The 14,767-nt window shown below is 43.2% G+C and overlaps 1 long non-coding RNA gene across 1 annotated transcript in view; it reads right to left on the reverse strand.

Moving 5' to 3' along the window:
- Positions 1 to 14,767, reverse strand: part of LOC123374917 — a 41,314-nt gene that overhangs the window by 5,222 nt on the left and 21,325 nt on the right. The window contains exon 2 of the long non-coding RNA XR_006581252.1: positions 4,134 to 4,243. This is a non-coding gene — a long non-coding RNA (uncharacterized LOC123374917). The remainder of the gene's footprint in view (positions 1 to 4,133; positions 4,244 to 14,767) is intronic.

The following is a 14,767-nucleotide window of genomic DNA, read 5'->3' on the forward strand; positions in this document are numbered from 1 at the left end:
CCTCTGAACTCAGTGAGTGACTTGCCTGAGAGCTTCAGGAGATAGCCCAGTTTTAGTACCTATAAATTCAGTTTTATATTTCTACCAATAAGTGCCCTACTAGGCCTCTAGCCATACAAACAAGAGCTGGGAGGCTAGTGTGTGGCATGATCCCTTTAATAGGGATGTTGCATTTAATTATATCATGGTATCTGTAAGATATGGATCAACTGCAGTTACTTCTTCAACCAGCACTTCTTTTTAGAGCTCGATCCTGCAAATGCTTATGCATATGAATAGCTTTACTCATCTTAGTAGCTGCTTTGACTTCTCAGGTATGTAGCACCATTGAATTCAAAGGAACTACTCAGATAAGTGCAGGGCTGGATTAACTTTTTGTGGGCCCACCGCCAAACATATTTATGGGCCCCCCTGGGGAACGAAGAGGACGAGGCAAAAGCACACTGGGCGGGGTGGATTTGATTTAAATCATGATTTAAATCACTAGTTAGGAAGACTCAATTTAATCCTGGGTTTCTACATAAAAGTCCATTCTTGTTGGTTGTTATAACCTTAATACATATTCTTCACAACTCAGAGCTAGATGTAGGTTTCATTTTTAGGAGGTACACACTATACATTTTTAAACTGTGATTTATTTTGAAAACTTTTCAGATGAGTTTTACAGCTGTATCAGAAAATGAATGATTGTTTGGTTATTTCATTTACCAAAGAGAACTGAAACTGATATTTATGAAGTCATTGGGAGGTGAAGTATCTCCAATTCAAGAGATTAATCATTATTATTTGGAGGATTTTCTTGCCAGGCCATATTAGGAGGAGAACATCACCAGATAGACATTTCAATTGTTTTATTTAACTAAAATGTTAAGTATTCTGGATTTTTTCTTCAACAGCAAACATAATATTTTAACAAAAAAAAAAACAAAAAAACATGTGTCCCTCACTTCTCACATTTATCTCCAGACTTCTCCTTGTCCAGATCTAGTCTGCGCCCCCAACAATCTTCTATTAATTGAACTTTTTGAAACTTTTCACTTTTAAAGAGAGGTAAGGGGTTGACCCTGTGTACACAAATTTGCAGAGAGACCAGGGCCGGCTCTAGGTTTTTTGCTGTCCCAAGCAAAAAAAAATTTTGGACTGCCCCCCATCCCAGCCCTGGGCTCTCCCCCACCCCCACACTCCCCTGCCACCTCAGCGCTGGGCTTCCCCTCTTCCACCCCACCAGTGCCCTCTCCCCACCCACCTGCCGCCCCAGCCCTGGGCTTTCCCCCCAACCTGCACCCTCCTGCTGTCCCAGCCCTGGGTCACTGGTAACTTGCTCCCAGGGTGGGTCATTCAGCAGGAATTTTGGATACGCACAGAACATAGACAGGATTGGTTCCCTTTTGGCTACAGCATTGCACTGGGAGTTCATCTACAGCTGATTATCCACCACAACCCCAAAATCTTTTTCACAGTCACTGCTTCCCAGGATAGCACCTTTTATCTTGTAAGAATGGCCTATATTCCTTGTTCCTAGATGTATATATTTACACTTAGCCATATTAAAATGCATGTTGTTTGCTTGAATCCAGCTTACCAGTCAATCCATATCACTCTCTATCAGTGACCTATTCTCTTCATCATTTGCTACACTCCCAGTCTTGGTGTTGTCTGCAAACTTTATCGGTGATGATTTTATGTTCTCTTCCTGGTCATAATTAAAAATGTGTAACCCCCCAAGGAGATTACCTAGATTCCTGGGGCTCTGTCTGCTGGCAGCTCAGGGAGAGGCACACTGTCCCTGGTAGGGAAGAGGAGCAGAGTCTGCCCAGCAACCAATAGGGAGTGAAATGCCCTTCCCAGGGAGCTCAGGAGAGGGGAGAAGCCATTTTTTTGGTGACAGTCTGGAGCCAGCCAGGGCAAGGGCAGGACTGGCTGTGTGGGGAGCTGGTGAGTCCCAGGCCTGCATGCAGGGTTCCCCCTGAGAACTGGCCTCTAGGGACCTGAAAGCAAGATCCCTCAGCTGGGCTTTTCCTTCTGCACTGATGACTCCCAGCTTATAGAGTTTTGCTGGGAAACTTCCCCAGCCAGGCTGAGTTGGCCCTCCAGCTCTCTAGGTGACACCAGTCACCACATGGTCAGCTCTGCTCTGGCTGCTAGTTCAGGGCTGCTGCCTTCTGTGAGTGTGTCTGGACGCTGGGGTAGGAGACTATCTAGCAAGTAAGTGGTGGTTACCCTGTGGTTATAATTTTCCTCCCAGGCTGCCCTGGTGACCTGCTAGGAAGAAGTGAGGGGGGTGGAGGCATCACCAAATAAATTCATAGGGAAAAATAAAGAAGATACACCCTGCTGAGTGGGTGGCGGGATCCAGAAGAACCCAGACCTGTCCACCAAAACCTGTAAGCAGATTGGCATTAAAGAAGGTAACTGGGTGGAGAGGGAGCGCTACAAATGTTAAGTAACAAAGGCCAAAGACTGATCCTTGTGGAACACCATTAGAAACACATCTGCTCGATGATGATTGCCCATTTACAATTAGCTTTTGAGAACTTAGCCAGTTTTTAATACATTTTATGTGTGCCTTGTTAATTTTGTATCATTTGCATATTTCTGGTCTTTGATCTGAAACTGTACACTGGATGCTTTTCAGTTTCAAAGTCCCAAATCACTATCCAGAGTGACAACCCTATAAAGTTATTATAATTTGGAGGTTTCTCTGGATAGGTTAAAATACATCCTATTCTGAATTAGTTACAAGATTATTTTTAAGTATCAGAGGGGTAGCCGTGTTAGTCTGGTTCTGTTGAAGCAGCAAAGAATCCTGTGGCACCTTATAGACTAACAGACGTTTTGCAGCATGAGCTTTCGTGGGTGAATACCCACTTCTTCGGATGCAAGTAGTGGAAATTTCCAGGGGCAGGTATATATAAGCAAGCAAGAAGCAAGCTAGAGATAACGAGGTTAGATCAATCAGGGAGGATGAGGCCCTGTTCTAGCAGTTGAGGTGTGAAAACCAAGGGAGGAGAAACTGGTTCTGTAATTGGCAAGACATTCACAGTCTTTGTTTAAACCTGAATTGATGGTGTCAAATTTGCAGATGAACTGGAGCTCAGCAGTTTCTCTTTGAAGTCTGGTCCTAAAGTTTTTTTGCTGCAGGATGGCCACCTTAAGATCTGCTATTGTGTGGCCAGGGAGGTTGAAGTGTTCTCCTACAGGCTTTTGTATATTGCCATTCCTAATGTCTGATTTGTGTCCATTTATCCTTTTCCTTAGAGACTGTCCAGTTTGGCCAATGTACATAGCAGAGGGGCATTGCTGACATATGATGGCATATATTACATTGGTGGACGTGCAGGTGAATGAACCGGTGATGGTGTGGCTGATCTGGTTAGGTCCTGTGATGGTGTTGCTGGTGTAGATATGTGGGCAGAGTTGGCATCGAGGTTTGTTGCATGGATTGGTTCCTGAGCTAGAGTTACTATGGTGCGGTGTGCAGTTGCTGGTGAGAATATGCTTCAGGTTGGCAGGTTGTCTGTGGGCGAGGACTGGTAAAAAAAAGTCCTTATTTTTACCCACTGCTGTAAATCACCACAGAGCACACCTTTTTCTCTACCTATTTCTGATATCACCAGATTCCACTTACTTTAAAAAGTGTGCATGGAACTTTTAAATTATTGCAACATCTCAGTCTACCTCTTGATAAATTGCAATATCCATTTAAGTTTCATTTTTTAGGTCTTCTGAAAGCCACCACTTGTAATCAAAAGACAAGAGAAGAAGAGGGCAGTTGTGATTTTCCTTTTAAAAAAAAATTTTTTATCCAGACTCATATTATTTAGTTATTCTATTCTAAATCAGTCTTTCTTCATAATAATCTGAACCCCATTGCCATCAGAACCACCCTACCCAGATTTGATTCTGCCATGTCCATTCCACATAAGGGAGTTTTATAATAACTAAGCTATTAAAATATTAAATAAAAAGAATTACATGAGAAACTTATTCTTAAATATTCTCAAAGTAGTTAACGTATTTAATGTGCATGATTAAAAATTACCATTTACATTGTCCATCATTTCTCATCAATTCTGCACAATCTTCCATCTATCATGAGTTAGAGTAACATGCCATACAAAATGTTAACTCACTCATTCAGAAGGGAAAAACCCCATGCATTTTCAGCATGCTTGAAATCCTTTTGACTATCAGCCTGAGGCCTTCAACAAGCTAAGGATTTGACTCCCACAAATCCTGATAGCTGAAACATAGAGATGAAAGGCATTGATTAGTGCACTGTCTCCAGTTTGCTGATAATGCATGACAAAATTATATTTTTGCTGTTACTTTTAATTTGTGATGCTCTTTGAATATTTTTCCTAACAGAAGGACAATAATTTAACTGAATAAGAGCTTAAAAGATGGTGGTGGTAACGCTAGAATTGCAGAATGGGAAATGTAGAGCTAGTGAAGAGAGGCAAAAGGCAAGATGGATGGAAAGATAAAGGAGATGCAAGTCAGAATTCCTAGGACTAGAAAGGGCTGCAAGAACGTGAATGTTTCAAACATAGCACTTCTATTTCCCAAAATCTTAAATAATGTTTAAGGTCCATAAAAAGAAACGTGTGAGAGGAAGATAGCACAAACCCTGGTTAAAAATGTTTGTGCCTATCAATTTAGACAGATTCAGCATCTCTCAGGGTCCAATCTAATACTGTGTAAGTAGGTGGAATTTCCTTCACCACAAGAAAAATCCCAACTTCTCCATCCCACTAGTCTGGCATTCCCCTTATTGCTTTTCTGTAAGGTTGCAAAAGCACCTTCTTTTTTTTCTTCCAAATTTCATTGCCTCAGAGAGCAGCAATTAGGGAGCATTGCTAAATTCTTCATCAGCACTTCCTCCTTTGGGATTGATTTAAATTAATGATACTGATCTTGCCATGTTAAAACTCCTTTTCCTGGGAGTGTTCATTAATACCTACTCAGTTTTCCTTCATTAAGGCACCTATCCCGTACGCAGGCAAAGAAAAGCTGTGCAGCTTCCATGCCCTCAGTTGTGAGTGCCAAATACGCATTTCCTGGCAAGGAGGGCTGCATTCTGGATGTTGACAAGCCAAAACAAGGGTAATAAATTTATATAATTCTGAAAAAAGGAAGTGGTGCTAGACAAAGTAACAATACATTCTAACTAGCAGTTGTTTGCTAAGGCTGGCACTAAAGTCTTATACGTAAAGGAACTCAGTCAGAAAAGCTTCATTGCTTACTTAATCATAGGTACTTTAAGGAAACTAGAGGGATTTTAAAGAAAAATGGATTTTTCTTGCTTTGCCACAAGAGGAATGTTGGTTGAAGCAAATTACTGGTGGAAGCAGGAAATTAGCATGTTTGATAATAAAGAAAAGGCCCATATTATACAGACCAAACTAGTTCAACTATAATACCATAGCTATGGACAATGACACCCCAGTTAATCCTGCACAATGACACCCCAGTTAATCCTGCACAATAAGGACAAGTAGGATAAATTAAAGCTACATGGTGGCTGCCTGACCTTACAGACCCAATTTTAAAGAGGTCTCTTACAGTTTTAAAGAGGACAATGCATGCAATTGGCAGGGAAAATTATTTCCAGTGATCTGACTTTCATTTCAAGTATGCTATGTTCAGAGTACCCCGGGCTAAACTGATGTCATAATAGACTACTTCATTTGATGGCAAAAGTCTCTGCTACAGTGTTTAATTCTGACTGCATCATTAACATCTGGCCATGCATCCTAAAATAATCTAAAGTGAGTTACTGTATAAAACAAACAAATACGGTTATTGGATTGTCAAGAAATTGAACCCAATGACTTTTAATCATTTAAGAAAATGGGCAGTGATGATCAAAAACAGAAGGAAGATTTAAATTTCAGTGTAAGTAAAATGGCTGATTTTCTCTCTCTCACAAAATGTTGCCAAACTGCAGACAAAGTGCACTGGTACATTCTCTGTTAAGGAGTCCTTCCTGCCATTGGTGTCAAGGTTCTTTGGATCAAGACCTTAGAGTACAAAACAATCTGTGAAGGTAGAAGCTGCCTGCTGCCGATCGCCAATAGGACAAATAGGTTGCAACAATGATAGGGTTTTCAGTAATAACTATTACTGTCCCTCACAGCTAGGCGATGAACAAAGGCTCCGTTTGAGCTCCCTACAGTAAAGGTTACATTTCGTTCCATTTTTACATGTTTGTTGCACTTGACTTTGACTGACAGTGGAAAATTATTATTCCAGTATTCATTTCTATTCACCTTCTCCCATGAGCTTCTTCCCAAGACAGCATATTGTACATTAGCTTTGGAAATAAACAAATGTCAGAGTTACCATAGGCCAACATCAGCTGCATAAATTCACTAAAGAGCTTGAGCACTATCAATTTATTACATATTTTGGACCTTGTTATCAAAGTGATCTAATGATCAATCACATAATAAAAACAAAAGCACACAGGGATCCACCCTAACAACACTTGAACTTTGGATAGCTAGACAGACTACTTATTAATTAATAGTAGTACTAGTAGTATTACCATAATATTACCATAGTATCCATGAGCCCAGTCATGGATTAGGACCCACTGTGGTAGGTGCTGTACAAACACAGAACAAAAAGATGGACCCTGTCTCAGGGAGCTTCCATTCTAAGTGTAAGACAAGAAACAACAGACAGACAGACAGATAGATAGGGGAGCGCAAGGAAAACAATGAGACAATACTGGTCAGCAGTGGTCTCAGCATACCTACAGCCTAACCATTGTCAAGTTTTTTGGAGGTGTCATGGCAAAAGAGAGTTTTGGGATAGGATCTGAGAGCTTGAACAAGAGTTTTAACTGTGTGAATATATAAGAAAGGCTGTTCCTAATATGTTGTAGCGAAGGCTGTAGTTAAGAAGGATCCTGCTCTAAAAGACTTCAGTAAACTTTCAGACTTTTGTGTCAAAAAGACTTCAGTAAACAAGTATGTGGGTATCTGAATAAGCACACAGTGGCTGTCATTAAAAAAAAAAGACTTTAAAAAAAAAAATTACCATCCCACTGAAATATGAGCACCTTAAATATCACACAGCAATAACTAATGGTAAATATTGACAGTGTAAAAAACTACCTGTTCATGGAGCTCCAATGCTGGACTATTGTCTAAAAACTGTTGTGTACCTGCATTTTATGCACCTTCCATCATGAACTCACCTACCTCTGTGATGAAAATGTGACTGTTTTCTGAAAGGCACAGATCTGGGGAGCTGGATGGAACACTGCTTTAGTAAACTATCTTTCACCTTTTGTGGGCCACGTTCAAATCCTACTTTTGTTCATTTGCCACAGTTAAGAATTTCTACACAAATGGGCAGGGCCGTTAACTACGAGCCATGTAAAAGTTGTGTTACTATAACCCTCTGGGGAACCTTGCACAAAGTTACAGCATGCCTACGTTCCTGTGTGCTGTGCAGCAAGTCCTAAATTCCATGGCAAGACCTGCTAGTCTTTGAGGGTTTGTCTACACTGCAATCAGAGTTGTGACTGCAGCATGGATACACATACTGGAGCTAGCTTGGATCTAGCTAATTCCAACAGCAGCAGCGGTGAAACCTTGGTGGCATGGGCTGCAGCATGAGCTAGTTCCACCTGCCCAGGACCCTGGGGATGTTCTCAAGCAGCTAGTTTGTGCTATCATGGCTTCACTGCTACTGTTATTTGAGCTAGTTCAATGGAAGTTTGCTTACACATGCTATAGTGACACCTCCAATTGCAGCGTAGATATACCCTGAGAGACTCTGCTGTGGAAGATGGCAAAATAACGGTAGCAGCTTCAGGTAAATAAATAATGGTGGTTTTTATTGAAGTAAGTGTGAAAATGAATAATACCAAACCGTGCACTGTGTGTGTTATTTTGATACTAAATTACATTTATTTTCTGCTACCCTTACATTACTGTGACACTTTCTTGGGGTGCCAGAGCTGGAGGTCACTGTGTTACCCCCCTGCCTCAGCAAGACAGAGACTTGCTGGTGCTAATGTTCTGTGTCTGCTTTCTCTCTCTCTCTAATTGGGCCAGCTCTAACTTCATGTGTGATTCACTGCGGCCTGCCCCAGCCTGGTTTTCTGGCTTTTTATTTATCTTGCTCATCTTTATACTTGCCCTGTAACCTTTTCTTGGAATCCACCCCCCTCACTTGTGAATCTCTCCAAATCTAGTTTATGAGTGCTTGACGTATGAGCCTCAGCCAGCCAGCAAACTGTGTGTAAATCCTGCCTGACTTCCCAACTGAGACACTTTCTCAGGGCACTCAGGATTGAGAGTCACTTTGTTTCTTCATCCACCCACCCCCGCCCCGTCTCAGCTGAACCAAACAGGCTGATGTATAAAATGTCTCTGGAGATAGCGAACTTGTTAATTCTGTGCATGTCCAGTGACAGTGACTGCATGCTACAGAGGAACACTCTTCAAGGGGGCACAGGGAGTGGGGTGCACCTACAGTTAACCTGCAGGGCAAAGTAAAGGCTGGCAGAACTTCTAAGGAGATTGTTTGGGCGGCTAACAAACTGGAGTGACAGGGAGATGACACCCAGTTTAGCACAAGAAGCTCTCTCTTACTGAGGCATGTGAGTAACAGGTAACTCACAATCCTGTGAGGAAGCTTCACAACTACACTGCAGATTTCTGTACATACACAGTTCATAACTCCATTGTAGGAACTGTCAGGGAGGCAGGAGGGATTTGAACATGTGGGCAGTTGGATAAGGGACATTTGGACACCAGGAAAGGCATTGGCAACTGTTTTGGAGTCAGGTGCAAGCCCATTAGTGAACATTTATCTTACAAAGATTAGCAGTGAAATAGTGAATGTTGACATTTAAATTGCCCTCATTACATTTCTGAGTTAACAGCCCATTGATATTATAAGAGGAGTTCTCCTATTTCTTACAGCTGTAGTTTTAGGCTCTCTGCAGACTCAGGAAAAAACTGCAATGGTTTACACTTGGCTTGTATTTTGAAGGATTTTGTTTGTTTTGTGATTTGTATCTATAAGAGCTAGAAACATATTGTGTTTTAAATTAATCCTTAGATACAGGACTCAGTTATACAGAAAAATATAGAGTCCACTGCTATGGAATACATGGGGTCCTTATGACACCTAACTAAAGGCAGAACTATTACCTCTTTGGGGCAAGGACTATCTTTGTACAGCACCTAACACAATGGCGTCCTGGTCCATGACTGGAACTCCTGGGCAATACATTAATATAATTAATAATATTGGTACCTTACCTTCATTAGCACTAATTACTGTGTCCACAATTATTAGTTTAACCACCATCTATTAATTACAATGTGTGGCCTGCTTTTATTAAGAGATACTTAGGATTATTTTCTGAAAGCGCTGCATTCCATTTTATTCCATCACATTTCAGAATTATGTTATTTTTCTGTAAACTTTCTGAAGGAATACAACTAAATTTAGTTATTTAAGAATTCACCTCTTCACATTCTGCACATTCTAGTCTTGCCATTACCTGTTGATTTGCTCAGTAAGGATTATTTTTGGACATGATCCTGATACTGATTTAGGAGCACAAGAAAGTATCCATTAATATAACCCCAAAAGTCTTTAAAACTAACATGTTTAGAAACACACCAGTGTCTGTTGCTCAATATGCGGAGAAATAAAATGGGAAGTACAGGTTAAATTTAGACTGGGTTTTACGTGCTCTGCTCTTTTAGTTATGAATAAATAGTTACTGAATAAATGCCTGCATAAACTGTTAAAGACAAGTCTGCTTTTTGTACCAAGAGTGGGATGATTATGAAATACCCGTTAGTGAAAGGAGGGGAAGATTTCCTCTATGACAAGACAATGAAGTCTGAGTCATAGGGGAAAGTCAAATGAGTGGGTACAGGAAACAGAAATTCAGATGAAGTTCCATTAAACGAAAGAGATGCATGCAGAATATTAGCTTTATTGCAGAACTCAAGAAAAAGAAAACAAAACAAGAAACAGAATGGGAATAGGTGAATGTAGTTGCTGACTTTAGATCACTGCCAGCATGTGGTAAGATAATTATTTTGGTTAGAAAGCTAACGTGTTACATAATATTAAACCTCAAGAGAAAATAGAGCCAGTACGTCAGAAACAAAAAAATTCCATCCCGGAAACCACAAGAAGGACAAAAGAGTCTGGTGAAAACAGAACAAGTTACATTGATGCTACTCCTGTCCAGGAAGATGAAATACTTTGGGTCTGCTCCTGCAGTTACTGAAATCAATAGCAACTAGCTATTAACAAGTGTACCTGCTTGTTTGAAGCTTATAGTATAGTCTGTTTAGGGGGGCTGTGCACTAAGCTAGGTAGGGTTGGCAACTTTCTATTTGCAGAAAACTGAACACCCCTGTCCTGTCCCCTTCCCCCGTCTCCAAAGCCATCCCCCGCCCCTGCTCACTCCATTCCTCCTTCCTTCCATCGCTGGCTCTCCCCGACCCTCACTCACTCACTCATTTTCACTGGGTTGGGGCAGGGTGCGAGAGGGGGTGAGGGCTCTGGCTGCATGCTCTGGGGTGGGGCCAGGGATGAGGAGTTTGGGGTGTAGGAGAAGGTTCCAGGATGGGGATGGAGGTTGGGGTTGAGGTGTGGGAGGGAGTGAGGGCTCTGGCTGGGGATGTGGGCTCTGGGGTGGGGCCAGAAATGAGGGGTTCAGGGTGTGGAAGAGGGATCCAGGCTGGAGCAGGGGGAGGTGAGAGCTCTGGCTGTGGGCTCTAGAGTGGGTCAGGGGTTTGGGGTGCAGGAGGGGGGTCACGGGTGGGGAAGGTTATTTGGGCGTGGGAGGGGGTGAGGGGTGCAGACTCCAGGCGGTGCTTACTTCAGGTGGCTCCCGGGAAGCAGTGACATCTCTCTCCAGCTCCTAAGCAGAGGTGCAACCATGTGGCTCTGCACGCTGCCTGCACCTGCAGGCACCACCCCCTCAGCTCCCATTGGCTGCATTCCTGGCCAATGGGAGCTGCTGAGCTGGTGCTAGGGGTGGGAGCAGTGCACAGAGCCCTCATAGTCGTCCCTCCACCCAGGAGCCAGAGGGAGATGCTGGCAGCTTCCCAGGAGTCTCGCAGAACTGGGTAGGGAGCTTGCCTGTGCCGCAAACTGGACTTTTAACAGGTCCCTTTTTGACCAAGCATTCCAGTCAAAAACTGGACACCTGGCAACCCTACTGCTCGGGAAAGCTGAGAGCTTCCTAATGAGGCTCTAGCCTGCTCCCCTTTGAGCCCTATCCTTAGAATCCCTTAACAAGAAGGCAGGGCTACTCAGGAAGAACAGGGGGTTAAAAAGCCAGCCACTAAGCAACCAGAGCAGCTAGTGAACAGGAGCAGAAAACAGGGAGTTTCGAGAAGAAGCATGAGAGTCAGCTACACCTAACATTCTCTAAAGTTAGGTCAATAAACTCCATCCTTTCTCCACCCCCACCTCAGCAAGAATAAAAACAATGCAGGCAGCCAACCCTAATATTCTATGATTCTAAGTCCAAGAGAAGAGTGGAGGCTATCCACTTTATTGCACTGACTGCAGCATGTTTGATTACATGCCTTGTAGGCAGGTGGCATGTGTGCACATTCAGTGCAAGCAGCTTATGGCCCTCAGAGTCCAAGTTCAGGTTCTTGAAACTAGAGGGGCTGAACTGGAGGAGCTAATGGAGGCAGAGAAGTACAGAGAGAACACTTTGTGGGACACAGTAGAATGGTCCCAACCCCAGTCTGACGGCCTCTGTGATGCTGAGGAGGATGAGTCTTGGGGAAGGAGAACATCTCAAACTGGAGCAGAGAGAAATAATCCCATAGCTGGGACCCACCTTCCAGATGATGTCATGGTATCCTCTTGCACTGAGGATACCCCTTCAGGGGAGGGGACCCCAGGTATTAAGAAGAGATCGGCAATAGTACTGGGGGATTTGGTTATTAGAAATACAGACAGTTGTGTTTGTTAAGATCCCAAGAACTGCATAGTGAATTGCCTGCTGAGTGCGAAGATTGCAGATCTCCTAAGACATTTATACAGACTTATGTGCAGTTCTGGGGAGGAGCTGGTGGTCATGGTATGTGTAGGAACTTTGACAAAGTAACCCCTGACAACTATAAGAGAGTGGAGGAAGGTGAGTATATCAGCCCTAGAATGGTAAAGGCCCTTTTCCCCCTGAGATGAACTAGAGATATCTGAGTCCAATTAAGGACCTTTAAAAACCCCTTTTCTGGTGAGAGAGGGAGAAGGGATGAGAGACAAGCTGAAGCAAGCTAGTGGCAGTGGGGAGAAAAGACACCTCCTGAGTGGAAAGCTGCTCTCCTCCCTATAGAAATCCTCTGTCACAGGCAACTACACCTGTATTTCCCCTCCAGGGTCCACAAAGGGCACCTAATTTAGGCTTCCAGCTCTCACCTCTCTTGGGTGGAGACGCATGTCTCACTCCCTCCAGACCAGGAATTTTAAGGATACACAGTTCCTTGCCTTACATTGTGATATGCCCTGCAAGCCAGACTGCCTAACAAGGCCAGCACCTGTGCTTTGCGTCCTCTCTGAGAGCTATGGCTAGTGTATTGCCCATAGTTATAAGTTACCTCACAGCTCTTTCTAAGCAAGTACATTTATTCTTAAGGTAAAAGCATTACAGAGACAACATATTAAAATCAATAAACATTCCTTTGCATATAGGTCTGATCCTGCTCTCATGAAGTCAACAGCAACTTAATATTAACAGGGGTTAATACACTAAGGTCTCCCAAGTAGTATATTAATTCTTCTAGGCTGCAGAATGCAACCACAGCAAACATCATTTCAGACATCAGAGAGTAATTATCCTACTGCTCAAATATAAACTGCAGAAGTTGGCAAACTCGTTCTTTGAGTTACAGCCAATTTTCTTTAGAGGAAGTTTTCAACAACAGCTGAAGGGTTTATTTAGGCTCAAAGAAACAAGAGTGTGCTGTGGGAGAGAAGGGAGGAGAGCTGGACAATATTTGTTACATCAATAAGTTCAATTGAACAGTCTACCACAGAGCTTGCAAACTTTCTCAATTTCACAAATGGAGTGTGAGATGGTCAAAATAAAAACACAGCCCCTTAGTGAGCTGGAAAGACCTTTATTAACTACCGTGGGCCTTGGATCAGGCCCTACATTGGTTGGTTAACCTTCACAAGGAAAGTTTGGCTGTTTGCTCCTGGAACTTCCCTAGCAGCATTACTTTCTTGGGAAGAGTTGGTTTACCTGTGTCAAGAGCATAAGCGCCAACTCTGTGGGTGCTCCGGGGCTGGAGCACCCACAGAAAAAAAATTGGTGGGTGCTCAGCATCCACCGGCAGCTCCCTGCCCCCCCCCACTCCAGCTTACTCACCTCCTCCACGAGTGTGCTGTTGTGTCCTACTTCTTCCCCCTCCCTCCCAGAGCTTGCGCCACAAAACAGCTGATTCGCAGGGCAAGGAGGGAGGCGGGAGGAGGGGGAACATGGCGCACTGGGGGAAGAGGCAGGGCTGGGGTGGGGGATTTGGGGAAGGGATCCAATAGGGACAGGGAGGGGGCAGAGTTAGGGCAGGGTCTTTCCAGGTGGGGTTGGAATGGGGGCGGGCCCAGGGGTGGGGGAAGGGGGGGCATGGGCACCCACTAGTGCCGGAGAAAGTTGGCGCCTATGGTCAAGATCCTGGGTGAAAGTAGGCAGGACTAGTGGCAGCAGCTTGGCATCTGAGCCAGTGGTCAGAGCCAGTATCAGTGTCAAGAGTCGAGTTGAGGGTTAAGCCACAGTCAGGAGTGAAGCAGAGGGACAAAGCCAGAGATAAAGTCAGGAATCAGCCGAGGGTCAATACCAGGTATCAAGGCCCGTGCAGGTGTTGCAGAGGTCAATTGGGAGTCAGAATCCAAGTCAGAGCCTAGGTCAGTACCAGGAGTTCAGAAGTAGGGCAGTCATGACAGCTAACTAGGGATCCATATTGTTTCCTAGACACTTCCTACTATGCCCCATGGGCTTATTTAAGATCAAGGAGCCAATCAGGGATTGCTAAAACTATTGTCAGTCAGATCACTCAAGGCAAACTTCCTGTGGTGTAAAACCTTTGTGGATTGCAGGGAGTAGTCAGGTTACAGCTGCAGACAGGTGGCACAGGGGGGATCATTGCCTTGTATTTCTGCAGGCCCAGGTTCAAATCCTTAAAATCTGCAACATTCATATTAGCTATGAATTTCTATTCATGAATTGATTCATTTTTCTATCCAGATATTTGGTTTGATTCTTCTCTATAAAACTATAGTTCACAAAATCCACATGATATTCATAACAGCTGTGACATAGCTAAATCTAAGGAGTTTTTCATAAAGTAAATTAAAAGATTTGACCTTATGAACTGCTTTTACACAGAACCTCCATCACAGGAATCTTAGGCTCTGCCACTCCAAGTTTAAAGTCCATGAGAACATATGTAATCAATTTCAGAAATGTTAAAACCTTTATATGATGTTTTAATACCAGTTCTTGACCCTATGCCAAAAGTGTTGCTCATCTAGCAAGCATCGGGTAACAGCAGCCTCTTTGTTATAGCTGGGAGTATTTGCAAAGCTTTAGTACTTAATTACTGACTATCATACTGCACAGACTCCAAAATTGTTAAAGATTTGGGGTAACATTTTTCAAAAGCATTTAAGTGACTTAGGATCCTGTCTCATTGAAAGTCAGTGGAATTTAGGCCCTTAAGGGTATGTTTATGCTTCAATTAAAAACTCGCAGCTG

Source organism: Mauremys mutica, chromosome 7 (genome assembly GCF_020497125.1).
Source record: "Mauremys mutica isolate MM-2020 ecotype Southern chromosome 7, ASM2049712v1, whole genome shotgun sequence".
NCBI classification, from domain to species: domain Eukaryota; kingdom Metazoa; phylum Chordata; order Testudines; family Geoemydidae; genus Mauremys; species Mauremys mutica.